Source organism: Anoplophora glabripennis, unplaced genomic scaffold, assembly GCF_000390285.2.
Source record: "Anoplophora glabripennis isolate ALB-LARVAE unplaced genomic scaffold, Agla_2.0 scaffold372, whole genome shotgun sequence".
Classification (NCBI taxonomy): domain Eukaryota; kingdom Metazoa; phylum Arthropoda; class Insecta; order Coleoptera; family Cerambycidae; genus Anoplophora; species Anoplophora glabripennis.
The window spans coordinates 430,036-458,028 of NW_019416460.1; the positions used below are offsets into that span (position 1 = coordinate 430,036).

The following is a 27,993-nucleotide window of genomic DNA, read 5'->3' on the forward strand; positions in this document are numbered from 1 at the left end:
TAGTGCAAAAAGTAAGTATTTTTAGTATGCGACGTGTTAAATTGTTAAAAAAAAGGTCAAATGAGTTTGGCAAAAACACATTTCGACACAAACTTCTTGTCAGAAGAAAATAATTCATTTTGTCTAGCTGTCAACGTGATGCAGCATAAAAAATATTTAAATATACTAGTATACCTGTCTAACAAGTCTATTACTACAGTGTGTTTTAAAATAAAGGTGCCCAAGTGTTATCAGATTATATAATGTTTAAAATATGATACAGCCCGTACGATATTTCTCGAGATAGAATTAATTCCAAGAAAAGAATCGAAGAAACGACTTCGTAACTTCAAAATACAGTTTTCCACGTCAAACAGTGGAAAATATGGGAAAAAATTCTACGCACTTATTTTAACCGTACAGTGTAATCTCTTTTTTATTCTTCTTCAAATATGTTTAATTTTATGATCCTGGTGCGATAAGTTGTAGACCTATATACGAATTTTTTAAATAGAGTCAGCCTCAACACCAAAGAGAATTCGGTATTTAAAAATTAAAAAATCAAAAATTTCATATCTGAAGTTCAATAAACAACGACAATAATTATGTAACTTCACAATACTTTTCAATCTTAAACCTGGACCCAAAAACATAACCCCAAAGTAATACACTGACTCTTTTCTAAATCGTGGGTACAATTACTTGAAAACTATATTTTTGAGCTTATATTTCCTAACTCTGAAGCCATAAACGTACACCCATAAAAACCTAACCTCAAATCCTTTAAAACCTATCGCCAAACCCTCAAAATCCATCTTCAAATTCTAATAACTAGACTAGAAATTCATAGAACGTATAATTTCTACACCAAAGAATAAAAGTTCTTGAAAACTATTTTCTGGAACTTATATTCTTTATTTTTGAAGCCCCTAACCTCTATTCTTAAATATTTAACCTCAAATTCAAGAAATCTGAATTAGAAAGTCAAACGAAGAATATTTTCTAAACCAAAGAATGTGACTTTTTGAAAACTCTATTCTGGAGTTAATATTTTGTATTTCTGAATAGGTTTCAAGGGTTTGAGGTTAGGTTTTTATGGACATAGCATAGATTTGAGACTTCAGAAATACAAAATATTAGCTCCAGAATAGAGTTTTCAAGGAGTCACATTCTTTGGTTTGGAAAATATTCCTTCGTTCTAGCTCAAATTTCTTAGATTTGAGGTTAGATATTTAACAATAGATGTTAGGGGCTTCAAAAATAAAATATATAAGTTCCAGAAAATAGTTTTCAAGGACTTTTATCTTGGGTGCGGAACATATACGTTCTATAACTTTGTAGCACATGTTTTTAGAATTTGAAGTTGGGTTTTGAGGGTTTGGGGTTAGGTTTTGAAGGGTTTGAGGTTAGGTTTTTATGGGAGTAGATTTATGGCTTTTCAAGTAATTATTACCCATAGATTTAGAAAGGAGTCAGTGTATTACTTTGAGGTTAGATTTCATGATTTTGAGGTTTTTTTGGGTTCAGGTTTAAATTTGAAAAGTATTGTATTATTTTTAAATACCGAATTATTATCACTGGTGTTGAGGCCAATGGTTTTCACTCGATTTAAAAAATTCCTATATGGATATATCAAATTATCTCACCACGACCATAAAATTAAGCATATTTGAAGAATAAAAAAGGAATTACCACTTTACGGTTAAAATAGCCGAGTGCGTAGAATTTTTTCCCATATTTTCCACTGTACGCCGCCAATGTCTTTCTACCTCTGGTGTCGAATGCGGTTAATTCCAAGAAAATGACGCAAGGGTCTTCTTGGAATTTTATCTCAACAAATATCGTACGGATTCTAATTGGGGCCAAGTACACCTTCATTTGCCAATTTTTTGAGTTTTGAAAAAACATCACAAATAATAAGTAGATAAATGTCTGGAAATATGTTTGACCAACAATAATTAAACTCTAGTTGACGTTTGAACTAAATAAAAGTAAAAATTCAATGAATTTGTATCTGTGTACAAATTCAGTGAATTTTTACTTTTATTTTGTGATATAATTGTATGTCAGCTAGTAGCAGAAATATCGGGAGATACCCTCGTTGTTAAGAATCCCAGATTTTCGACCACTAAATATTTTAGAAATTCGATAAGTTCATTTAATTCCCAGTTATATTTCAAAGAAATATTTTACTCGAAATACTAGTTATTCTGGAGTTATTACTTTTTATAATACTAGGAAATAGTTCTAAACCATAAAATTATTTTCTTACAATTATAGGGTCAGTTGGGGTAATCGTGAACAGGGGCAATTGTAAACAAGCTTCATAACTTTTGAATTTGGCGGGTAGCAACGACGTACAGCGGCATCCGTGACATGTGGAATTATGTTTTGTTATAGTACAGCAATAACGATTTCATTGTGTTGGTTTTCTGCTTGTGGCAGTTATTTTTCGGAGACACGACTCAAAAGTTTGTTAAGCAGAATTTGCTTTTGCTTTTTAAATGTGCATAAATCAGATTTTGATAAAGATAAGACAATTTATTTATATAGTAGCGTTCATTATTGAATGAACAATGTGAAACAACGTTACTTTTTTAGGTTAGGCACAAATTCATAGTAGATGTGTGTTTACAATTGCCCCGTTAAAAATTTAAAACGGGGTAATTGTAAAAACATTTAAGGGGTAATTGTAAACCCGTTTCTATATACTCTCAGAAACACAATGGTGCGAAATTATCAGAAGAAACGACCGAACATTGAAAGATACAGCGAATTGGATCTTATTAATGCTGTTAATAATGTACAGGATATCAATAAAACAGGACAGACAGGGAGACCGACAATATTCCTATTGCCGTTATATATCAAAGGATCAAACGAAGAAAAAATACCATGAAGCCTATGAGTTTGCAGGACGCCGTCTTGCAATCCCAATAGATGCAGAAACGACCTTGCGAATTACCTTATAGCTCGAGCTAGAATAGGGTAGAATTTAGAATTTATAGAACAATAAATAGTTAGTTTACATTTGCCCCAATATTTCTTTAAATTTTTTTTTCCTGGGTACTTGTAAACACCCTTTTTTCGGTAACGGTTAACAATGTTAAGTTGCACGTTTAAGGCATTCTAGAAGGTGTTCCAGAGAATGTCCAATATTAAGGTTATCTTCACAACTGTTAAACTTTAAATTTTAGACTTTATCAAAGTTGATTTTATTAGAATCGTTTACATTTACCCCAACTGACCCTAATTTTAAATATAATATAACCATTAGGAATAAAAAATCATTGGCGTAGAACTATTTCGAGAGATAGCAAGAGACAAACTTTTATGTAGTCATGTCGTCAGTCCAAAACACTTTTTTGTGTAGTTTGAGTTCTCTTAGAAAAAATATATAATTGAGTGCAAGAAAACACTACTATTCCTAGATGATATTGACATTTAAAGACCTATGTCATGTTTCATTTGGATCTTCTGACTTTTTTCCTAAAGGGTCACTTTTTATCTCCTGTCTTAATTTATCTACACATTTTATACATTATCCTGTATAAAAAACACTAAAGTTTCATTCAATATTAGTGTTTTCTACAACCAATTTTAGTTTAATGTAGGTAATGAAGATATTTTTCAATAAGCAAAATAAAACCTTGTTACCAGGTCTTTGAATTACTTTCAGGTAGATCTGGCTATGGAGTATTATAAAGTCCGCAGTTTTGCCGCCAAAATCATTATTTCTTTGTAAAAATTTATAGCATTTATGCTTAGTCCAGCCTGTAAGCGACTACCTGGCTGGCTGATGATTACTCCTGACGCCTTTTTTGGGTCTGTATAGTACGTTTATAGTCTGGCCGAAAAGTGGTAGTTATACCTACCTGTATTCCACTTCCAACCATAATTTCGTTATAGGTATAAAAACTGAAATTCCTTCAAAATTTTACAAAATACAACTTGGTTAGTCACGTTACTATTTTCATTCCAAATTATTTAAATTTGCTACTATAAAGATCAAAATGGTTTAATAGGTATAATAATAATATAATATAATATAATAATATAATTTAATAAGAAATATGTATATTTGATTATTATTGTTAATCTTAAAGTATTCAAATTAATAATAGGAATAAAAAAAATGTAAGACAAACTTTTACAGTCCTAACTATTTCTGAATTAATTTTTGATGTTTTGATTGCTAACCAAGTTTTTGATGAATGGCAAAATATTTCTTCGTATGATATTTAAAAATTGCAATTATATAAATATTCATTTACAGTCCATTGAATCCACTACATATAATAATAATAATATTAATTTATTAAATACGTACTAGTTAAAAGTTCAATGCAATCGTATGCTAATAAAACTCGTTCGAACTCAGATCTTGATAACAGAGTTGGTCTAAATGCCCTTGATTTAGATAATCTCGGTAGTGGCTTTTAAAAACCCGACTAAAATGTGATAAAATGTTTAAAGCAGATATAGAACTAAAAGTTTTATGTATCAGTTAAAATTTATTAAAGCCATCGTTTACATACGTGCTGCTTCTGAGATATAGTGCATTTATGTTTGACTTTGATCGATGAAAGTTGGTCTAATGATTTAAAATAAAAAAAAATAACAACTAATATAGTCAGGGGATCAAGATACTGTCAATGAGATCTCCAGAGTTTCAACGACACTGTATATTTTGGAAATTAATTAAGTGTATTTAATATACTTTTAATATTTTTTATAAGAATTTATTTTATTTAAAAGGGATTTGTCGCACATTTAATAAATTTAAAATATTTCAAAATACACTTGCTCAAAATACAATCTTAAATACACTGCAACCAGTAAAAAAATTATTAGCGTAGAAATATTATTTCCTTTTTTTTTGAGGCTATTCTTCAGATAATTGAAAATTTCGACGTTAATAATTATTTTGGCCTTTTGAATTTGTATTTTAAGCAAAGAAGCACCCATAGATTTTTTTGTGAAGCGAATGCTTTTGAAATATTTTAAATGTATTTAACTGTGTGACGTGCTTGTTAAATTAAAAAATAATAGTAACTTAAAAATGGACCTTTTTCGAGGAAGTCGAAGTGCAAGACACATTTTTTCTTGGAAATAACATTACAATCTAAATGCTCTTATCCGATTTTCAAAATACTGAGTTTATTCAGTAATTTTTTCTAACATTCTGTATCTCGAACCAGTGGCTTTAGAACCTTGGCTCATTAAGACCTTTTGCTCTAAGCAATAATCTCTTAAAATTATAATATGCATTTGAAGAGTAAAAATAAATCTGTGCGAAAACGCGATTGGCAGGAATATCTTTTGCAAATAGAATATATTTTTCTAATACCTACTGACTTGCCTCAATAATACGATTAAACATTTTTGGAACCGCTGATCCCATCGATAGCTCGGCTGGCTTTGTTTACGAGTGTTTACATATAGATTACCTATAAATATTAGCAGTTGATTCGCAATTTTTATCAGGGGCTCCATATGTTACCACCATAATTCAGTGTTACTCTATTAGTAGGCCCATTCAGTAGAATTTTTTTTGCATATTCTAAAAGTTTACCCTTTAATTAGTTAGGATGCCAAAAATCAATTTATTGTTTCAACGAGAAATGTGTGAAATAAATTATTGAAAACAGAGCGCGGAAAAACGTTGAGCAACCATTGCCTGACGTCATAATACCGGTACGGGCGACTGGCAGAGCACTCCGCTCGCGCTCGCTCTCATCCCATTCTGTGTTAATACATACGGTGTGGTTATGTCTAAATGGGTCGAAACCGAGGATTGTACAAATATTGAATAGTTCCAGGCTGCAAAAGTACCTCAAGATCGAGTCCGAATAAAATATTTATTTCATTACCGAAAAATGAAAAGTTTGTGTGATGTTATCCAAGTTTCTCCAGCCACGGTATGCAACTCAAAACCACCTTTGTTTTTCTTTGGTTGCACGTCTAGAGGGTTGTAAAATATCATTATTTGAACATTTAGAGCACAATTTTCAACTTTATGCCGGAAAAAAAATTCTACCCCATCTAAATGTTCGTGTTCACAAAAAATTCGAAATACATCAGCGAGAGGGACCTATAAGCAGTTAAGAACCACTCTCGTTTTTCTTTGGTTGCCCGTCTAGGGGGTTGTAAATATCATTATTTGAACATTTAGAGCAGAATTTTCAAATTTATGCCGAAAAAAATGTCTACCCCATCCAAACGTTCCCGTTCACAAAAATTTCGAAATACGTGGCGAGAGGGACCTATAAGCAATTTATTTAAATAATAATATTTTACAACTCCCTAGACGGGCAACCAAAGAAAAACGAAAGTGGTTCTGAGTTGCTTCAAATACTAGTCAAAGTACTACTAGCACATGCACGTCGTCGCATACATCCGAGTCAAGTACGTTGGGTACAAAAATGTACAAATTGTACAAAAATGGAACGCAAAAGAAATTGTAGAAAAGCGAACCATTTACTTCATTGAGAAAAATCCGAAAATGTATTTAGGTATTACAAGTCATTCTATGTTTATAATAAATATGTTGTGTGAAAAATGCATTTCAACAAGACTTGATGTATATCTCTGATACAGTCTCTATTTATACACTTAAAAATATAGGTATATAATATAGGTAAAAGTATAGCAAATATCTACACATCTCTCCGACTGCTCGCGACTTGATCGCCGAGTGGCCGGTATCGTGATGTCATTACCTGTTCTCCCGCAGTGTTGACCTTTTTAAGGGTCTTACAAATTCGGAATTAAATATATCACTTATTTATTAATCCTATTGACCTAATTTTTTTAAGATCCATTTAGGTGGTTAAATACTATCAGAAAATTAAAGAAAAAGTTTAAAATTATATATCACTGAATGGGCCTCTATTGACACATACACATACAGATCCTAGACAGAGTTTTCACAAAGAGAAGACACAGATAGAGCAAGAATTCTGAAAAATTGATGACTCCACTTAAACATTATTTGTTCACTAATACTCATTTTGTTTGAAACAACAAAAGACACACATTTACATTAAAATTAAAACTAAAGTAGAAGTGATGATAACCTAAAATTGACTGGCAATGCTTCTGTTCTTTTCTGTTTTCTGTCCCTAAGTAATAAAATTCAAAAGGAAAGTAAATATCAGTATCAGTGAGGTCTTTCTTATTAGGAAATATATTTAAATACTTTCACACATAAATTAATCAAGCATCTTTTTTTAATTATAATATTTAAGTAATTAGATATTGTCTCCATTAAACAATAATCGTTGAACAGGATATACTTCTCATTAATTAAATTAGATTGCTTAACTATGTGAATTTAATTATGGCTAATTAACATAAAGCAACCTCTTTTTAATCACCATTCCCTAAATTGGGACGGTACACAACTCCAAATTACGACGATCACTGTTGATGTTATAGACACCCACCGACTTCTCGTCGTTTTATCACACGCCGTGTCGATCCGGTATAATGAATTGGATCCCGTGGGATCATATTATGGATTTTACGACCATCCGCCCGAGCAAAATCATAGAAAGTGAGTATTAAGATGTGATTTTCAATTAGTCATGTACATGTGAGAGATTACTATTAATATGCGTGGCCTACTTACGAAACATTACGTTATGATTCAGCCGAATGAATTTTTGCCGAACTCTGCTTTGTTCGTGTCTGACAATATAGCATTATACCCGTTTTTTAAATATATACTCGAATACAAGGTGTTTGCCTTTTCAACATTCAGAATATATAGGAATATACAGGAGTTGTGTAAAAGTCGATTTTGCTAATGTTTCGAAAATTATCCCATTAGTCAAATAAAAAATTTCTGCAGTCAGAAACTATAAAACTAACATTAATGTGATGTTCATTAGTATCGGGTGTTTCGTAAAAAAACAACTGAACTTCGATTTTAAAAGCTAAAAGATCAGTATTAATCGCTCAAAAAACACCACAAACCTCTAAGAGGGATTTTTCTGTAACTGTAAAAATTATAAAAAAATTGTTTTAATAAAAGTTGCCTGGAATCATGTGGGCCATGCAAAGAAGCTATAACAGCGTCAAGAAGGCCTTGCAAGATCACTTTTCTCTCACATTTTATCAGGCATGGGACTGACAGTGTCAATATTTACTGGAATGTTTAAACGTGGTTTGACAGACAAAAGTAAACCACTAACAACTAAAACAAAACGAAAAACGAAACAAACTAAAATTAGGAACACAACAAGGAGAAGAATACTTAGACCGTTACAGAAAAATACCTCTTAGGTGCAGCACCCTGTATATAGTTATTTTTTTGAAGAAAACAGATAATTTTTTTATTATAACATTTTATATATATATATATATTTTATTGTTTCAACGAGAAATGTGTGAAATNGGATTTTATATATATATATAACAGGAGTCTTTGAGCTATGTCTTTCGGATCAGAGAGAACAATATTTCAAAATAATAATCTCTTTATCTCCTCCTGATGTTTTGTGAACTAGGATAGTGAGTAATATGAATTACTAAAACTAAGATCTGTATTGGGAACTCTGAACTGGTCTTTTGAATAATTTACTTGTAACAGATTATTTCAAATTTGATTGTAAGCATTTTTTCATTTCAGATAAAAATTGTGAAGAGTAAAGTTTCGTTTAAATTTATGAATGATGACATAAAAGAATATAGAGAACGTATGTCTGCAATTAAACTGACGACCTCAGTAACAAAAGATTTTGATTGTTCGAAATCTTATTTTAGCTCTAAAAAATTCATTCCCTTTTGGCGTGTATGGTATAAGTACTTCAATATTGAAACCTTCTATCTGTTCCTGCTAATAAATGTTTTTCTGAGGGGATTTTTCCTCACTGTTTTAAGGGTAGCAAGGTTGCACCATTCTTTAAGTCCAAAAAAAAGGTAATTGAAGTAGTCTAACTGAATCAGTTTCAATTATTGCCATGTTTGAGAAACTTTTGAAAGGCATTTTAAAAAAATAGGTACACTAATGGATAATTTTGAAACTCGGAACTCTATTTTCATCAAAATCAGTTTGGATTCAGAAGTTAGATATTTACAACTAAGGCTTCATGCAAAATGGTGAAAAATATTGTCGAGAGTCTGACAAAAACTTTCGGGTATGTGTCACAGGATATTCTCATAAAGGGTATTCGAGGGGTGCTATTAAAATTAATTCAATCTTACTTAATAAATCGTAGACAAATTGTTTATTTTAATAACTCTTATTCAGGTCATGAATATGTGCATTACGGAGTTCTACTCAGCTCCGTGTTGGGACTCTTGCATTTCATGGCATATGTTAACGATCTGTTTCGGTTTCTAATAACTTTTCGTAATGAGTTATTTGATGATGATGCTACCGTCTATGCGTCATTTTTTGTAATAATTGTTTGAGAAAATGTATTCATTCCCATTTGCTATGCCGTAATACTTTGGAGAACCAGTGCAACTACTGATAAGATATTATCAATAAAATTACAAGTTCTTTTCTTCAAACTCTACAACTCTCCATTTGCTAGAGGTTAATTTATAAAAAAATTTATACGTTACACATTTATCATAGTGCCATAGTTATAAAACGAGATATGCAGACTATTTTAAAATTTCACGTTATAGGCTTACCAGGCAAAGAAAAATTCAATAAATTTCAATTTATAGAAGATTTTGTAAATCAGTATAAAATCTTTGAGTGATTCTAGTTTCAAAAAGACGAATGTATTCATAAAGTTTGACCTAAAAAATAAGAAGACAGCGTATTCAGTTCAAAACATAGAAAAATGATTTTGTATTTTCGTTCTCCTTTAGGTATAAAGACTTTTTCTCGTGAACATTTTTCATTTTGAATGAACAGCAAACATTTATTACATCTAAGAAAATAAAATGCCTACACACCTATATTTACCTTTCGACATATCAGTGAAATTTACCTATGCAGTGGTTGTATTTTAGATAGTTTCGATTACATCTAAATTCTTTCTGAGAAGTACGCAAAATATAAATACCTGTATTAAATCAATCTATTTTATATTAGCATTACCAAATGTGAAAGTGAACAAAAATAACCATCAAGGAATGTTTACAATATTAACGTTTTTGTCAAGATATGGGTAATAATAATGAATGAAAAACGTTAGATACGCCTGAAATCTGTTTCAAAACATATTGTTATCAAGGTGATACTACTACGATTTTGTCAAAAAAGACGCCGTATCGAATGCAACAGTCGCAAGCTGTTAATTGCAAATTAAATTAGCTATCGTTTTTCATCTCAATGCTCAGTAATGCTTACGAAAGGAATTTAGGGAAATTACACATTTTAACAACCTTGCAATATTTACCTATTATTATGGTTTGCTTCAAAATATAATAAAGATATATAATTTTTTACGCTACCGTGTTTTTTAATCTTTTTAATTTGTGAGTAACTTTGGTTGTAGTGTCCTCATTTTTTGAATCGCTGTCAAATGAGTTAAACAATTTTATTATACGAGTATTATTATTTAATTACTTACTTTTAAAGCTTTAGGAAACTTACGGAATTTTAGAAATTCAACACGATTACTGTCTGTATTACATATTTGGCAACCTATCAATCACAAGATAATTAAACACATTTTTTTTTTAGTTAAACGTACCCAAATACTTCAGACTTCTAACGGTGCGCACGTATGAGGTATTTACATTTTATATTGGCGGCGATTACGTAACATTTTCTATGAATTTCAAACGAGTTAAATGTCTGGGCTTGGCAGCTCTTAGGTTCTGTAAATGAAAAAAGTAAAGGTCAACAGTAAGAAATAATATAATGTTAGTTTTGGCAAATACGCGTCTGCTCAAATGTGGGAGGGAAAATTTTGGAAAGAAAATATAGTTCTATACAAACCAAGGTTCATTGAAGACATATGATATTGAACAGTTAAAAAAAATTAAATTCTTCTTTATGTTCAATCAATAGTAATATTTTTTGCAACGAAATGCTTCTTTTAGGTTTAAAATGTACAGATCGTTAAACAGTATTAAGATGATGTCGTTAACATACCTAACTAATGAAGATACAATAACAAAGTTCTGTTTAACCAAACGGTAAGTGGATAAACTTTATTTATAAGAACGTTAAATGATACATACATTACATTCTAATTTTACACGATATGATTTTGCGTTGTACACAAACGCAATTGTGAATAGTAGTCTGTCTACATCAGACTAAGCTTTCCATGTCCAGGCATGGTAAAAGGTGCCATTTACATTTTTATTCCAGGGAATACTGTATGTGAAATCATGATGATTCGTCAACTTTAGGCTTAAGTAACAACAGTCGAAAGTTGTAGAGTAGAAAACTTTTGTGGTTTGGGATCACGACGATGTCCTTATACAGAAATCGACAGGAATGGACTCAGCCCATATGAACTGTTTAATAATGTGCATAAATAAAGGTGCATCCGGAAATATACATTTAGTCCAATCAGTTGGAAGTTTTGCCTGTGAAGTTTTAGGGGAGTTTTGAAAATTGGTATATTTATGGATTTTGACGTGCTCTTTCGGAATTTTTTACTTTGCCACCTCTTTTTTTCCGGAAGTAGCCGCCATATTGGAAAAATGGCGCTCCAAAACAGTTTTTCGACTATATTTCCTTTCCGACTCACTTTACGGTGAAAATAGTTATGTAATAAATCGAACTAGAGATCATTTCCTATAATTTATGTATTAACCTTTTTTCTGTGAAATTAATAGTTTCGGCGTACAAGCGCCGCTAAGTCTATTTCAACAAGCGTATTGGCCAACAAACTCATTTCCACACCCCCATGAGGTAGAATACCTGGCGCATTTTTTTTTTAGTGATATCCCCAGTAGGCCACATGTGATGCATTGTTGACTAAATTTAGTGCATTCTCCTTCGCTTCGCTATCCCTGATGGACCAGGTTTTGCGAGTTCTTCGTCTTCAGAACTGAGCAAAACCTCACGGATAGGAAGTTCTTCTAAGTTATCCGCGATAGGGTTCTCTTCTTCGACTTCATCACCTTCTTCCACGATTTCATCGAAGGTTTGCTGAAGAACTGTCTCCGTATCTTCCTCTGCATCACTGTCTTGCAGATCAACATCCGAATTATCGCAGGTACCTACCATTGCAAGTCGGAAAGGAAATATCGTTGAAAAACTGTTTTGGAGCGCCATTTTTCCAATATGGCGGCTACTTCCGAAAAAAAAAGAGGTAGCAAAGTAGAAATTCAGAAAGAGCACGTCAAAATCTATAAATATACCAATTTTCAAAACTCCTCTAAAACTTCACAGGCAACCCCCTTTTTGAGCGCCAACTGATTGGACTGATTGAGTCAGATTCAACGTCGAACCTGTAAGAACGAGATAGTTTTTCACATATTTTTTCAAAAATGCTCCTCTTCGTTATAAAGTGAGAGGGCGCCACAAGCAACTATTAGGACGCATTTAAACTGCTTAAAAAAGGTATATCTTGCTAATATCTCTAAAGCCAACCGTTTTCAACAAAAAGGCATTTAAATTTGTAAATGCATAAAAAAATAGTTTAAAAGTTATTTTTGACTTCAATATTCTGCTGATTTAGAGTTGATAAATTGTTATTACAGGTACTACATCAGAGTTTATTCAATATGTGTTAAATTTGCATAAAACTAAATAAAATTAAACTTATTGATGATAATCCATGAATTCTGAATAAAGGTAAGTGTGATGGGGTAAATTAGAGTTCTTTTTAATTCAGTACACACATTTATTTTTCCTTTCTCGCTAGTTTCGGCTGTGTCTTTAGGGAAATAAATGACAATCATGGGAAAGAATTGATTGCATAAAACTACTAATAAATAACGTTATAACTTTTGTGTAAAAATTAAAATATCGTCTTTCAAGTCATCGTGCGAAATGATGACAAAATCTAGACTAATCGAGACCTTCACACCAATGCAATGGTACAAAGATTCAGAAGTTCTACATCGAAAAAAGTAAAACTTGAGTTTGTAAAACTAATAACTGTTATTTTAAAATGAGACTTCATAGTAACAAAAGAGTATATGTACGTACTGCAAACATACATGACAGAAAAGAAATATACCTATGCTTCCCGTTGTTTCTGTGACTTGTCTATAGAGAAAGAGGAGTGATTCCATTGAAAAATGATACAACTCTAATTGAACAAAATATCTCTAGATATTTGCCTTCACTTTTTGAAAACCTCCCAAGTTTCTCTGTTTCCGATCTGACCGAGCAAAATTGTCCCAATCTCAAAAATGCATAATACGGTTCTGTGTCATCACTTATCGGTTCTTCCAGTCACGAAGAAGACGCTACCGCAGCGCCATCATCTTAGCCTTGACCGCAGAGCCGCCGAGCTTTCGACGAGCGATCGCAATGGGTCTTCACGATGAACAGAAGATTACCTCGCACGTTCGAAGAGATAAACATTATCATTACATTTCTGATCGTAGGGCAATTATAGAGGAGCGCGGGCCGATGTTCTTTTTCAATATGCGACTGCAATAAAGCCATAAGAGATAAATGGGGCTATATCTAAAGAGACAGTTGCAAATAATTACGAAGGTAAAGACAATGATGTTGTCTTTATTACAACCATAGACCATTTTTTTGTATTAACAAATCTTTCAAAGGCATTCACGTCTCCAAAACTGCCATGAAGTGAATACTCATTAGGAACAGTTATATTTATATTTCTTATGTTTTTATATTACAACCTGTAATTCGCCNATAACAGGTAAAAACTACCGCAACGACGGATTTCAGTATTAGGGGTCACATGGCTCTCCACGCGTATTGCGAATGACGCTAGAGACTACAGTTGTCCAGCTATGTAGTGGTTGAATGTGCTATAACATCAATAATTTTTTTCTTAGAAACTATAAGGATTTTACAAAAATTCCCAAATTTTTTTGGATAAGTTGTGAATCACCCTTTATAGCGGTCTGTTGAATTTTTTGAAAAAAAAATTATTTCGACTACAGAAGGTCGTAGAGCAACGTTTTTTTTAAATTGCGTAAAAATAAATCGATTCCTGTAATAGACATTATCGTGAAATGAAAGTCGAAAAAAATATTCAAGAAAAACGCGACCAAAAAATTTTTACTTTTTTCAGTTATTTTTGGACACTTGAAATGAATAAAATCGTTGTAGCTCTTTGTTACTATGAAAGTACAACTCTTAAGGAAAAAATGAATGCTGATTCGTTTTTCTACGACTATTCGTCGAGCAAGAGCCGATTTTCGAGATGACTTCTTTTTCGAAAAATCGACAAACTCGAAAAATGTTTATTTTTTAATTTTAAAAAAGGCCCTTTTTTTGCTTGATGAGGGCTACATTTACAGCAATTAGCAAGTTTCAAAACCTTAATTTGAAAGAGATACAGCAAAAACAAAAAAAGTCGTGTTTTGACGGTTTTTTCGATATATCTCGAAAAGTAAAATAGCAATCGATATATTTAAAGATACGAATCGATAGGTTTTTTTAATACAAGCTACAACTTTCTCATTTAACTTTTTCCGATTGGAGTTCAAGTTTTATTTTCATTAGCGAAAAACCGTTTTTTTTTACTTTTATGAATTTTTTAGGTTAACTTCACCGTTTATGTGCCACAGAAAAAATACACTATCTTTCTTAGAATTTTTTTCCTATATCACCATATTTTTTGTTTCAAGGTGGTATTTTTTGTAAGCTATTCTACCTATGGATTGGACTATTAGTACAAAGTGAATAAGAAAGAGAAAGTGATCTTTCACTTGTTTAAAAGAAATTAAATGAAAAATATAATTTTTCACTGTTAGTTTATAGTGACGTAGTCTTATATAGTTTATGTCATTTTCTTTTATCATAGCTCTATAAAATCTTAAGTAAACGTGCTATGATGATAAAAAAAATCATTAAACCATTGAAATGCAAATACCTTCATGATATTACAAACACTTCCTTGATTACGTGCAATTATCAATTTGTTCAATAGTTAAAAAGTAACTGTTAACTTTATTACATTTGCAGCGTTATAATCGCAAAGGAAGCTGACTACTATTATCTTCAATAACAACACTTGCGTTTGTTTTTCTTTTTAAATTCCTTTATACTGTATCCTCGATGTTTCTATAGGTCTTAACTTACGTCGGCTCTAGAGATTTCTTCCGCAGGTTTCCCCATTCACTAATTTACATAGTTTAAGCTTGGCTACGTAAAATTATACCCATTTCGAAATACTTTGCTCTCGATAATCAACTGTACACTCGAAGCAGTTGCATGTCTAACGTTAGCTTTAAAAATAAGATAACGAAACTTTCTACGATTATTTTACATAACTGAATTCGATAATTTTAAATCCAAATCCCCGTGCTGCACTGAATTTTGCAAAATACGTAAAATTAAATGCTGTTTTTTTCTGGTCGCTGAGTCCAAATTACGGTTCCTTTTGTCTCTACCGAGTCTAGATCAATGTTNTTTGTGGTTTGGGATCACGACGATGTCCTTATACAGAAATCGACAGGAGTGGACTCAGCCCATATGAGTTGTTTAATAATGTGCATAAATAAAGCTGCTTCCGGAAACTCAGATTGCGTCAGATTTAACGTCGAACCTGGCAGAACGAGATAGTTTTTTACATATTTTTTCAAAAATGCTCCTCTTTGTTATAAAGTGAGAGGGCGCCACAAACGACTATTAGGACGCATTTAAACTGCCAAAACTTTTTTGTGCCACGGCATATTTCAATTTTTACTGTTAAAATCTTTTTCCCCAACTTTTCTGCTTAAAAAAGGTATATCTTGCTAATATCTCTAAAGCCAACCGTTTTCAACCAAAAAGGCATTTAAATTTGTAAATGCATAAAAAATTTGTTTAAAAATTATTTTTGACTTCAATATACTGCTGATTTAGAGTTGATAAATTGTTATTATAGGTACTACATCAGAGTTTATTCAATATGTGTTAAATTTGTATAAAACTAAATTAAATGAAACTTCTTGATGATAGTCCATAAATCCTGAATAAAGATAAGTGTGATGGGGTAGATTAGAGTTCTTTATAATTCAGTACAAACATTTATTTTTCCTTTCTCGCTAGTTTCGGCTGTGTCTTTAGGGAAATAAATGACAATCATGGAAAAGAATTGATTGTATAAAACTACTAATAAATAACATTATAACTTTTGTGTCAAAATTAAAATATCGTCTTTCAAGTCATCGTGCGAAATGATGACAAAATCTAGACTAATCTAGACCTTTACACTACCACACTACCAATGCAATGGTACAAAGATTCAGAAGTTCTACATCGAAAAAAGTAAAACTTGAGTTTGTAAAACTAATAACTGTTATTTTAAAATGAGACTTCATAGTAACAAAAGAGTATATGTACGTACTGCAAACATACATGACAGAAAAGAAATATACCTATGCTTCCCGTTGTTTCTGTGACTTGTCTATGAAGAAAGAGGAGTGATTCCATTAAAAATGATACAACTCTAATTGAACAAAATATCTCTAGATATTTGCCTTCACTTTTTGAAAACCTCCCAAGTTTCTCTGTTTCCGATCTGACCGAGCAAAATTGTCCCAATCTCAAAAATGCATAATACGGTTCTGTGTCATCACTTATCGGTTCTTCCAGTCACGAAGAAGACGCTACCGCAGCGCCATCATCTTAGCCTTGACCGCAGAGCCGCCGAGCTTTCGACGAGCGATCGCAATGGGTCTTCACGATGAACAGAAGATTACCTCGCACGTTCGAAGAGATAAACATTATCATTACATTTCTGATCGTAGGGCAATTATAGAGGAGCGCGAGCCGATGTTCTTTTTCAATATGCGACTGCAATAAAGCCATAAGAGATAAATGGGGCTATATCTAAAGAGACAGTTGCAAATAATTACGAAGGTAAAGACAATGATGTTGTCTTTATTACAACCATAGACCATTTTTTTGTATTAACAAATCTTTCAAAGGCATTCACGTCTCCAAAACTGCCATGAAGTGAATACTCATTAGGAACAGTTATATTTATATTTCTTATATTTTTATATTACAACCTGTAATTCGCCTCTGTCAGTTTTACTCTGACATACATTAATAGATCACAATCCTATGTGAATCTCGAAAACCTCACATCCGCAAAAATCGTAACAGATAAAAATCATTTTTCATATATTTCTGTATTTTGGAATAAATATGTAACCTTTCGATTAAAGCAAAACTATTGTCATAGCCTTATAGATTCTAAAAACTAATCAGTTATCAAATCTATAACTAGAAGAAATTCAGAGAACATACCAGACAATTTAGAGCAAAAATTCGAGTAAATGAAGTTGGTTTATGTGATATTCTTGAACAATTATGATTCAATTTGATGACTATATGAAATATTGCAGAAGAAATGTTAACACCATGTTCTATATAGTAGGTAAGGTAATAGACAGACCATCAGTGAATTCCAAATATAGCAGGATCTTGATATGGTTTGCTGAGAGGTCTGGTTATTAACGTAACTTTCTTAGAAATACGTTACTGTTAGTTTCACTTAAATTATTTGGTTTTAACTAAACGCTATTTAAATGACATCATTTTCGATTAGGAAAAAACAAACGAAATTTGTTTTCTTGGAAAATATAAGGTTTGGTTGTTTGACTTCAAAATGTGAATATTTCTTATCGTTGTGCACAGCAATAGGTATATGCAAATATACAACATAGATATTAGGTAAGACTGGACGTTCAAGAATATGAAAAAAAAAGGAACATGTTTTCCGATTTTCAGACTTTTTATCTATAGCAGTACAAACTATGTCTCGTACGACACCATTAAATAATTTTAGTTAATAATGTGGATTAATTAGCAAAATCATAAACACGTTTTAGTTTTTTCTCCGTTTATATATATATGTATAGTATTTTCACCCACAAAAATTAAAAAAAATTAATAAATCAGTGCATATCAGTATCAGCAGTAAGTATTTTTGGATAATAACCAAATCAATAGAAAACATTTATGGAACAATGAATAAACCACCATACCTTTATGATTTACTTCAGAAATGTGTAAACATGCATGAGATCTTATTAAGGTCAATAGTTCAATTTAATTCTTATATTAAACTGGAAATTATTTCGAAATTACTGGAAAAATATTGAAAATCAAACATTGGACATTTTGGTTCATATATTAAAAATAGTAAACATCTGCTAGAAAAAACTAAATAGGTAATATTAATTATCTAATAGTAGGTTTTGATGAAGTTGGCACATAAGTTGGTGTAAGTATTCACTAATGTACCAATAGAAAAAATACTGCATATTAACAAAAATAAATTAGGAAAAGATAAAAATAGGGCAAATAGAAGTATTTTCAATATAAGGTTTGTAATTCAGTTTATGTATAAAAACTACATACTTTTAATTATACAGGGTGATTCACAATCGGTGACATCAATGAAACCTCGTATTTGGTGAGGAATTTAAGAGGAATCTTTCGTATAAAGTTTTTATCTAGGACGCTTCATTAAAAAGATACAGAGTAATAAACAAAAAAATATTTTTAATTTTTTTAAATAATTTAAAAAGTAATTAATGAAATAATTTGAAATTGGGCATATGTAATTATGTAAACTCTGATATCTTTTTCTAAAATTTAAATGCTCCAGTGGCGGAGCTACATGGTATCGGTGGCATATTTTTCTAAATAAAATACTACACCACTGGTTTACGGTAACAATCATGATATTTTTAAGTTTAACGCGAAAATCAGGCTTTTTTCGAAAAACATAAGAGAGTAGTAATTTGTAGAAAATTGAAACAAATCTGAAAACATCATGATTATTACCGTAAAGCAATCGCGAACTATTTTATTTAGAAAAATATGCCACTAGAGCATCTAAATTTTAAAAAAAGGTCTCAGATTTTGGACCATATTTACATAAATACAATCCAATCCAATTTCAAATTATGTCACTAACTAGTTTCTAAATTACGTAGGTATTTTAAAAAATTCAAAATATTTTTTAAAGATTTTAAAGCGTTCTAGATAAGAATTTTATACGAAAGACTCCCTTTAAAATTCACCAAAGAATACGATGTTTCATTTTTGGTTACCGTTTGTGAATCACCCTGTATAATAAAAGGCTTCATCATTATCAGCAATTTTAAATAATGTATATTCTCCTAGATAATATTAAAAACTAACAAGCAAAAAGCCAAAAAATTCACTTTATAGATGCAAAATAATAATACATTTTCTTTTCTAGATATTTTAATTAACAAAATATGAAAATTCTGTAGAAAGTCATACTTTATATCGCACCTTGGTGCAATACACAATATGCTATCGAAATGTCTGGACCTGTAAATATTAGATTAGACGAATTACTATAAAAGATTACATAAAAAACGTAAGAATTTAAAAAATCACAAATTTGGGAACACGCTTGGGAAAACGGAAATATAATTCAATGAGGTGCTTCCAAAGAGGCCACGATAGGTATATATTAATTAACTGAATTGCGTGAAAAAATAGTTCAATAAAAATAACCCCTGACTGATTCTTTAGGAGCAAGGGTTTGCTTAAGAATTTTTTCCACAGGTGGCAAAATATCTAGTATGTTTTAAAATTTCAAAATCTTATATATTATTACCTTCAATTCTTGATCTTCACGAATGCCCTAATCTAATTCTTTCCGAGGGGAAATTGTTTTCTATAAATAAAAGAAAACTATATCTCTGCATATATACATTTAAATGAATTAAATGAGATACTTTCAATACTAACGAACTAGATTAAGCATATACAAAGCTTGTGCAAAATAGTTTCCCATGAGACTGTATACTTCACTCAGTTCAACGTATATTTTCATACAATCTGTGATATAATTAAGTCATGTGTAATTACAAACAATTAAATTATAAAAATAGTGCATGAAAGTTGTAGTAGGTATATCTAGTAAATAATAATTGAAAATGTTCAATATGCAACAGTTCCTTTCAGTGAATCAAAATTAGTAACTTCAAATAATGTTTATTATTAATTGGTATCTACTACTTAGTTAAAAGTGTAGATAAAATAATAAACGATGTTCAAAAAGGGAACAAAAGCTCATGAAATGCTCGAGTAAATAAAAACAACTAATTACGAATGGCTTATACTGTATATTATTATATTTATTTAAATCGGCATATTTATTGATTCTAATTTACATCAACAAACAAAATTGTTGCGAAAACGCCCCCAGTTTCCTGTCATCTCAAAAAACCTATACAAATTTTCGACGATATAAGCTTTTCCAAAACCTACAAATTATAATACCTTTAGAGCCCCCTAAATTTGGAAGCGTATAACTAAATGTAACCGCACGTTGTTTTAACGTAGGAAGCTGTTTAATAATCATCTTATTCAAGCCCACTTGGATGTAGTATTTGAATTTTATTTATTCGAAAATAATTGTAACAGTCATTTTATGAGTCAGTCATAATATACTTGCACATATGAGTTAGTATCCTGTTTTTTTAACTTAAACTATTGTCGCTTTCAGAGTTCCGTTGCAGAACACGTTTTCCTGTCGTTTGTGAAGCAAATATTAGTACAATTAGGTAAACAAACCAAAAAAGTGACACACTTCGTCACACGTTAAAGTTGGCCATACGTGGAGATATCGACGGTCAGTTAGACGACGAACTTCAAACCTGTTACAAAAAAATTATAAAGTGAACATTTATATTGTAACACTCATACTTTTATTCTTGTACTTGTATTTTATATCTTATCATTTACAATAAGTAAGTATGTCTATAATTATATAATTTTTGCCTATAGCACAATATATTACTTTTACATAGTGTATAGGTATAACGAAGTACCAGATTTAAAAAAAAGTAGGTTTAAGTATTTAAGTACATAATGAGAAAACACTGTTTCTGTATGGATGACTAGATAATGATGTCAAACTAAGTGAAATATCTTCGGAAAGAACTTTGTAAGATTTGGTAAGGCAATCTTTAAATTGCCTATTATCATCAGTAAACATTTGTTACAATGACGGATGTAATAGAACTATTGGTAATAATACTTCTAAAATAATTAAACAAAGTCGGCATATGTCACGATTTTTGTTGATACTTAATTTTTACAGTTTTTGCTTTAAGTTTTAAATGTCTAATAATACAGTAAATTCCAATATCGATGCAGCAGTTTCAAGGTAAAAGAATGGGATATAAATAAAGATGAGAAGGAAATATTTTTAAATACAAGTTCTTGAAAACGATTTTTACAGTTTTTTTTATTTAATTTTAATGCTATTGCAAATGTTTGCATCTACATTTTATCAACCAGTTTTGAAATAAATAGCGTTTCATACTATCATGAGATTCACTGTGAATTTGGGGGTCCTACATAGGTACGTAGGTAGGTAGACAGGAACATAATTCAAAATGTTCATTATGCATCCTTCTAGGAAATTTTCAGTCTATTCTACTGATTGTATAGAAGTTTTTAGTTCAGACTGGCGATAAATACGTACAAAGTTTTTCTAAATTCTACCTTCGATATTAAGAAACAAAGTATCTAATAAATATATGTTCGAAATTACTTCTTATGGAATTGCAGCTCCTTGAGAATATTCCTATGATGAGGGGTTATGTTCTATGTCACCACTACTTGTAAGAATAGATAAATGAAATAATTAGGGAGTTATTTTACTTTCTCACACTAATGGCCCACCATAAATCAATGTTTAATCACCAAGCAAAATTTACTTTTTTTATTTTAGACTATATTTGTTAACTTCATGTCAAGTCAAGTAACTTGAAACTCAAGTCACGTCGTAAATCTCTATTCAATACATTCTCGGATTAAATAAAAACCCTTTTCAGAGGCGTAGCTTCAAAGGATCCTAGCTCCTATGTGAATCATTGTTGTATTTATGCATTTTTTGTGGAATAAGAATTAGTGATGAAATTTGGCACGCTAATTCCGGACATTCTTTATAATTTCTTCCATCAGTGGCGCATTCGGCAAAACTAAAGAAATAAGATTTATCTCTTTTAAAAATATCGTTGCTTTTAAAACTGACAAATTTTCAAATATTAACTTAATCCTAGGCCAATGAATATTTTGTCCAATAGAAAATATACATTTTTAAAACACTACGAAATTACTATTGTCGATGTTCAATCTACAAGTACCAAAATATTGAAACGGAAATAGGCATTAACGTCAATATAATTACATCATCCAACATCACTTAACGATTTTTTGGTTGTTTTGACACATTTCGCACGGTTTTGTTTCAGAAGGAAGTCCTAAACGAAAAAACTACGCACGCCTAAACGTAACAAATGGAGTAAAATTTGCATCTGAAATTATCGCCTCGACTTACAACTTTGGTACCAGTTGATTTTGCATATAAGCTCTTACAATGGTTGTTGTCAACTCTGAATGAATAGCAAATGCATAATAATTAATAATTATGGCCTGGAAAAGGTCAAACTCATGTGTAACATGTCCTGTCACTGATATTAGCCTCAGAATAAATTATTGTTGGAGAAATTTTATTCATAATCATTCATCTCAGGTCCATATAACAAAAAATGTGTTTGCTATTATTTATAGAATTATGTTGTGCATTTTCTAGTTTAATTTCAATATTATCCTGTACTTCCCTTGAACCTTTAGAAAAGAAGAATTGAGAATAGTACGCTATATAAATTTCTCAAATTAATTAACGTTATGTAAATGACTTTGCCCCTGTATCATGAAATAGCTTCTGCATATACCAGTACGTAAATCATTCCGCCGATTTTTGTGACACCTGGTACATAAATATATATCGTTATCGTCATATTAACATTTTATTTACAAAACCGTCACGCCTTCCACCTATAATTTAAATATTTTTTTACAACTCGTTCGATTTATATTCAGATGTTGGACCTTTAAATGAATCGACCAGCTGAACCACGTCGCTGACCTACGCTATTTACAACCACAACACAGTTGACCCGATGTAGTAAAAGAAGTGATTTGTATGCCTTCTTAAGTAACTCTCCCGACCAATAGCGAACGAGGTCAACCGGTCATAGCCTTAAGCTTTGTACACGAAACCACGACCGCAGCTTGTAGCCGTCGACTGCAGATGGCGCCAGGTTATGGGCTCGCGACGTTGCTCCGTCTGGCGAGTGTAGGCCTACTAGATTTATCGTCCTGTTCGGAGTCACGATATGCAGAGAGGTGCACAAAAGAAATTCACAATGAAATTCAAGCAGATATGTTGGGAAAACTGAACTAAAGCTACAAACAGAACTTTCTCCAAAGGTATTTCAATTATGCCATCTAAATAATAATAAAAAAAAAAATCTTCCAACAGAAATTTGTGTCTCGGAAATTATTTATTTTGGAGGCAAGAAGTAGCCATCAATACCAGCGCCTAGTCAGCCTGAAATGCATTTGTTTTTGTCTGGGATTATTTTAAGAAGCAATCAGAAAGGCTATTTAATTAGCGCGTTTTCATGGCCAACTTCATAGGTCCCGTTTAAAAGTCAATAATAAACAAATTTATACTTAATTACTTGAACTAATATATGAATTTCTATTATGGTTTTAGTACATACATTAAAATTAAAACCCTTAAAATATTTTGTGGGCACAAAATACAGAAAACTCTTCATTCGATGCTCTATTACCTTGATATACTGAAAAATAAATATGGCGGAGATAAAAATTGCAAAAAAATCTTATTAACTCTTATTAATAATTAGATGATGAGGTAATATTGACATTACAATGGACCAGGCCACCTATTAGCTTTGGAGAATAATTAATGGCTATTGGATAACAATCTAAAAGCAACGGTTCAATAATGATTCAAACTTGTTGAGTGAAGGCCTGCCTTTTTAATCTCGCCTAACATTCAGAAAATATTAAGTTGCAACTAATACATATATTAACTGCTACAGTTAATATATGTATACAGTTACAGAAAAATATTAAAAATTTTTCGAGTTATATCGATTTTTCGTAAAAAAGGTCATCTCGAAAATCAACTCTTCTTGCTTGACGAATAGTCGTACAGAAACGAATCATGGCTCATTTTTTTCCTTAAGAGTTGTACATGGTAAAAAAGACTGATAAAGATTTTATTTATTGCAAGTGTCCAAAAATGACTTTGGAGAAAGTAAAAATTTTTTTGGTTGCGTTTTTCTCGAGTATCTTTTTCGATTTTCATTTCTCGATCATGTCTATTACAGGAATCGATTGCTGGTATTTTATCGCGAATAAAAAAAAACGTTCAATCTCTGTAAGAATGGACGCTGCAGCACTTATACAGGGTGATTCAGATCTTACCCAAAAAAAATTCTGGATGTACAGGGGATCCTTACAAATACAATTTTGTAAAAAAAAATCAAAAAGGTCAGTTCGAAATTGATTTAAAAATACACTTCTGCACGGCACTGGAAACTGGTCCACTGTAAAACCTGACCTCGCATAATGCGACCGGCATGGCGGCGTGATAAAAACGGACAAAAACTTTCGCAAGGAAAGAAATATGTAAATAGAATTTTATCGCACCTATTTTATATCGGCAAATTCAACTGCTTTTGCCTTTATTAATTATTAATAAAATTAATTTGTGTTTTTAAATAATAAAATCATTTGACATACCCGATGCTGCAACAGCAATTGTTCAAAATTTTATCCACTCACGTGTAAACACATTTGGGTCCGTCTTACTCACTTTCTACGAACTAACACAAATGATGTCTTGCTTCACCATAACACAAATACTTCACCATAATACAAATGTTGTCTTGCTTCACCATAAATTAAAACGATATCCATCAACTGTGAGTTGCTATACACGCAAGCCATTTTTGACACTAACTACTAAAAAACTGTTGTAAATACCACAGATAACAGGTAAAAACTACCGCAACGACGGATTTCAGTATTAGGGGTCACATGGCTCTCCACGCGTATTGCGAATGACGCTAGAGACTACAGTTGTCCAGCTATGTAGTGGTTGAATGTGCTATAACATCAATAATTTTTTTCTTAGAAACTATAAGGATTTTACAAAAATTCCCAAATTTTTTTGGATAAGTTGTGAATCACCCTTTATAGCGGTCTGTTGAATTTTTTGAAAAAAAAATTATTTCGACTACAGAAGGTCGTAGAGCAACGTTTTTTTTAAATTGCGTAAAAATAAATCGATTCCTGTAATAGACATTATCGTGAAATGAAAGTCGAAAAAAATATTCAAGAAAAACGCGACCAAAAAATTTTTACTTTTTTAAGTTATTTTTGGACACTTGAAATGAATAAAATCGTTGTAGCTCTTTGTTACTATGAAAGTACAACTCTTAAGGAAAAATGAGTCCTGATTCGTTTCTCTACGACTATTCGTCGAGCAAGAGCCGATTTTCGAGATGACCTTTTTTTCGAAAAATCGATAAACTCGAAAATTTAATTTAAAAAAAGGCCCTTTTTTGCTTGATGAGGGCTACATTTACAGCAATTAGCAAGTTTCAAAACCTTAATTTGAAAGAGATACAGCAAAAACAAAAAAAGTCGTGTTTTGACGGTTTTTTCGATATATCTCGAAAAGTAAAATAGCAATCGATATATTTAAAGATACGAATCGATAGGTTTTTTTAATACAAGCTACAACTTTCTCATTTAACTTTTTCCGATTGGAGTTCAAGTTTTATTTTCATTAGCGAAAAACCGTTTTTTTTTACTTTTATGAATTTTTTAGGTTAACTTCACCGTTTATGTGCCACAGAAAAAATACACTATCTTTCTTAGAATTTTTTTCCTATATCACCATATTTTTTGTTTCAAGGTGGTATTTTTTGTAAGTTATTCTACCTATGGATTGGACTATTAGTACAAAGTGAATAAGAAAGAGAAAGTGATCTTTCACTTGTTTAAAAGAAATTAAATGAAAAATATAATTTTTCACTGTTAGTTTATAGTGACGTAGTCTTATATAGTTTATGTCATTTTCTTTTATCATAGCTCTATAAAATCTTAAGTAAACGTGCTATGATGATAAAAAAAATCATTAAACCGTTGAAATGCAAATACCTTCATGATATTACAAACACTTCCTTGATTACGTGCAATTATCAATTTGTTCAATAGTTAAAAAGTAACTGTTAACTTTATTACATTTGCAGCGTTATAATCGCAAATGAAGCTGACTACTATTATCTTCAATAACAACACTTGCGTTTGTTTTTCTTTTTAAATTCCTTTATACTGTATCCTCGATGTTTCTATAGGTCTTAACTTACGTCGGCTCTAGAGATTTCTTCCGCAGGTTTCCCCATTCACTAATTTACATAGTTTAAGCTTGGCTACGTAAAATTATACCCATTTCGAAATACTTTGCTCTCGATAATCAACTGTACACTCGAAGCAGTTGCATGTCTAACGTTAGCTTTAAAAATAAGATAACGAAACTTTCTACGATTATTTTACATAACTGAATTCGATAATTTTAAATCCAAATCCCCGTGCTGCACTGAATTTTGCAAAATACGTAAAATTAAATGCTGTTTTTTTCTGGTCGCTGAGTCCAAATTACGGTTCCTTTTGTCTCTACCGCCTCTAGATCAATGTTATTTTGAGGTTAAACTGAGTAACTTCTAAATAGAGTTTAGTGGGAATACTCGAGGTTTTTTGGTCGCTTTATTAGAACTCCATTTGGTCTTGTTGCATCACGGTCAATGTTATTTGAAAGCTACTTAATTCTAATATCTATTAGTCGGCTTGTCTTACAAACCAATTTTTGCCTCGCTCATCTATAATGGACCGAAAGACTCTCAACATTCATGAGTCTTCACATTAGCATGATCTTTTTCAATCACATTTGAAAATCCGACACTATAATCTTGTACAGTATTATTGGATACTAATACTTTCATCATTCGCTGTAAAGAGGTTCTGGATAGTTGGTGTGCTTGAAGTTAAGGGAGAATTTTGGTAAACAGTTGAGTCATGTCAACATATTCTAATATAGTAATATTCGTTTCGTATTTTATGGTGAAAGAAGAAGATTAATATAAAAATATAATCTACAGAACGACTTGCCGAGAAGTTTATAGTTTTGCAGAACGTATTTGACAGAAAAAGATGTTTAGAAATAGATATTGTTTGACTGCGGCTCATTCAATAGAATTTTTCTTGAATAGAGTGTGACCAAAATTTTGTTTTATAAAATGGACTTCATTATAAGGCAACTTTTTTGAAATCACACATTACATACACATATTTGTTCTCAAAAATTTAAATAGTTCTAACATTAAGTGTACTTAACACTAAAATTTGTAACAGAGAATATCATATAATACCATTTCCATTAATTTGTTTTACTCTATTTTAATTCTAATTCTAACAAATACTTAAAGAAAAATATATAAAAATCTTAGGTATCAAATGAGGTCAAATATTTTTTTTAAATTTATTTGAATTAGCTGAATACCTATAGCAAAAAAAGCTAATAATATGTTTTTAGAACCGTTTCATTAGCTCCATGTTTGTACATAAGTTATTTATTTTGTTTTTTGTTTAATAATTTTATTTTCATTCAATTCATTCTCATAAACATTCAAAACGAACTACTGTTTATACATAAACAGGTATAATTAATACTGCACCCTTTTTTTAAATTTCAAAATGCTCTTTATGAGGTATTACATTAAAATTTTATTGACAATGACATTTTTTGACAATGACCTTCATCCGCAACACTTTACACAGATGCACTCTCATACAGACTTACCACCTGCCTTTTTAGAGTACAGGTATTAAATATCGACCACATGTCTGTTCAAATCGCTGACTCAGGCGGCACGGCACGTTCTAGGGTATTAAAAATAACCAAAATACACATCCACTAAGAAAAATTATGTAAGCAGATAAAAACGCAACTTAATGAAAGGCAACTTAAGTCTAATAGTTCTAATTAAAATTATTACTAACAC

General features: G+C 31.2%; 1 protein-coding gene across 1 annotated transcript in view; it reads right to left on the bottom strand.

The window, feature by feature from the left end:
• LOC108916621 overlaps nucleotides 1–27,993 on the bottom strand; it is a 68,913-nt gene that overhangs the window by 25,999 nt on the left and 14,921 nt on the right. The window lies entirely within an intron of this gene.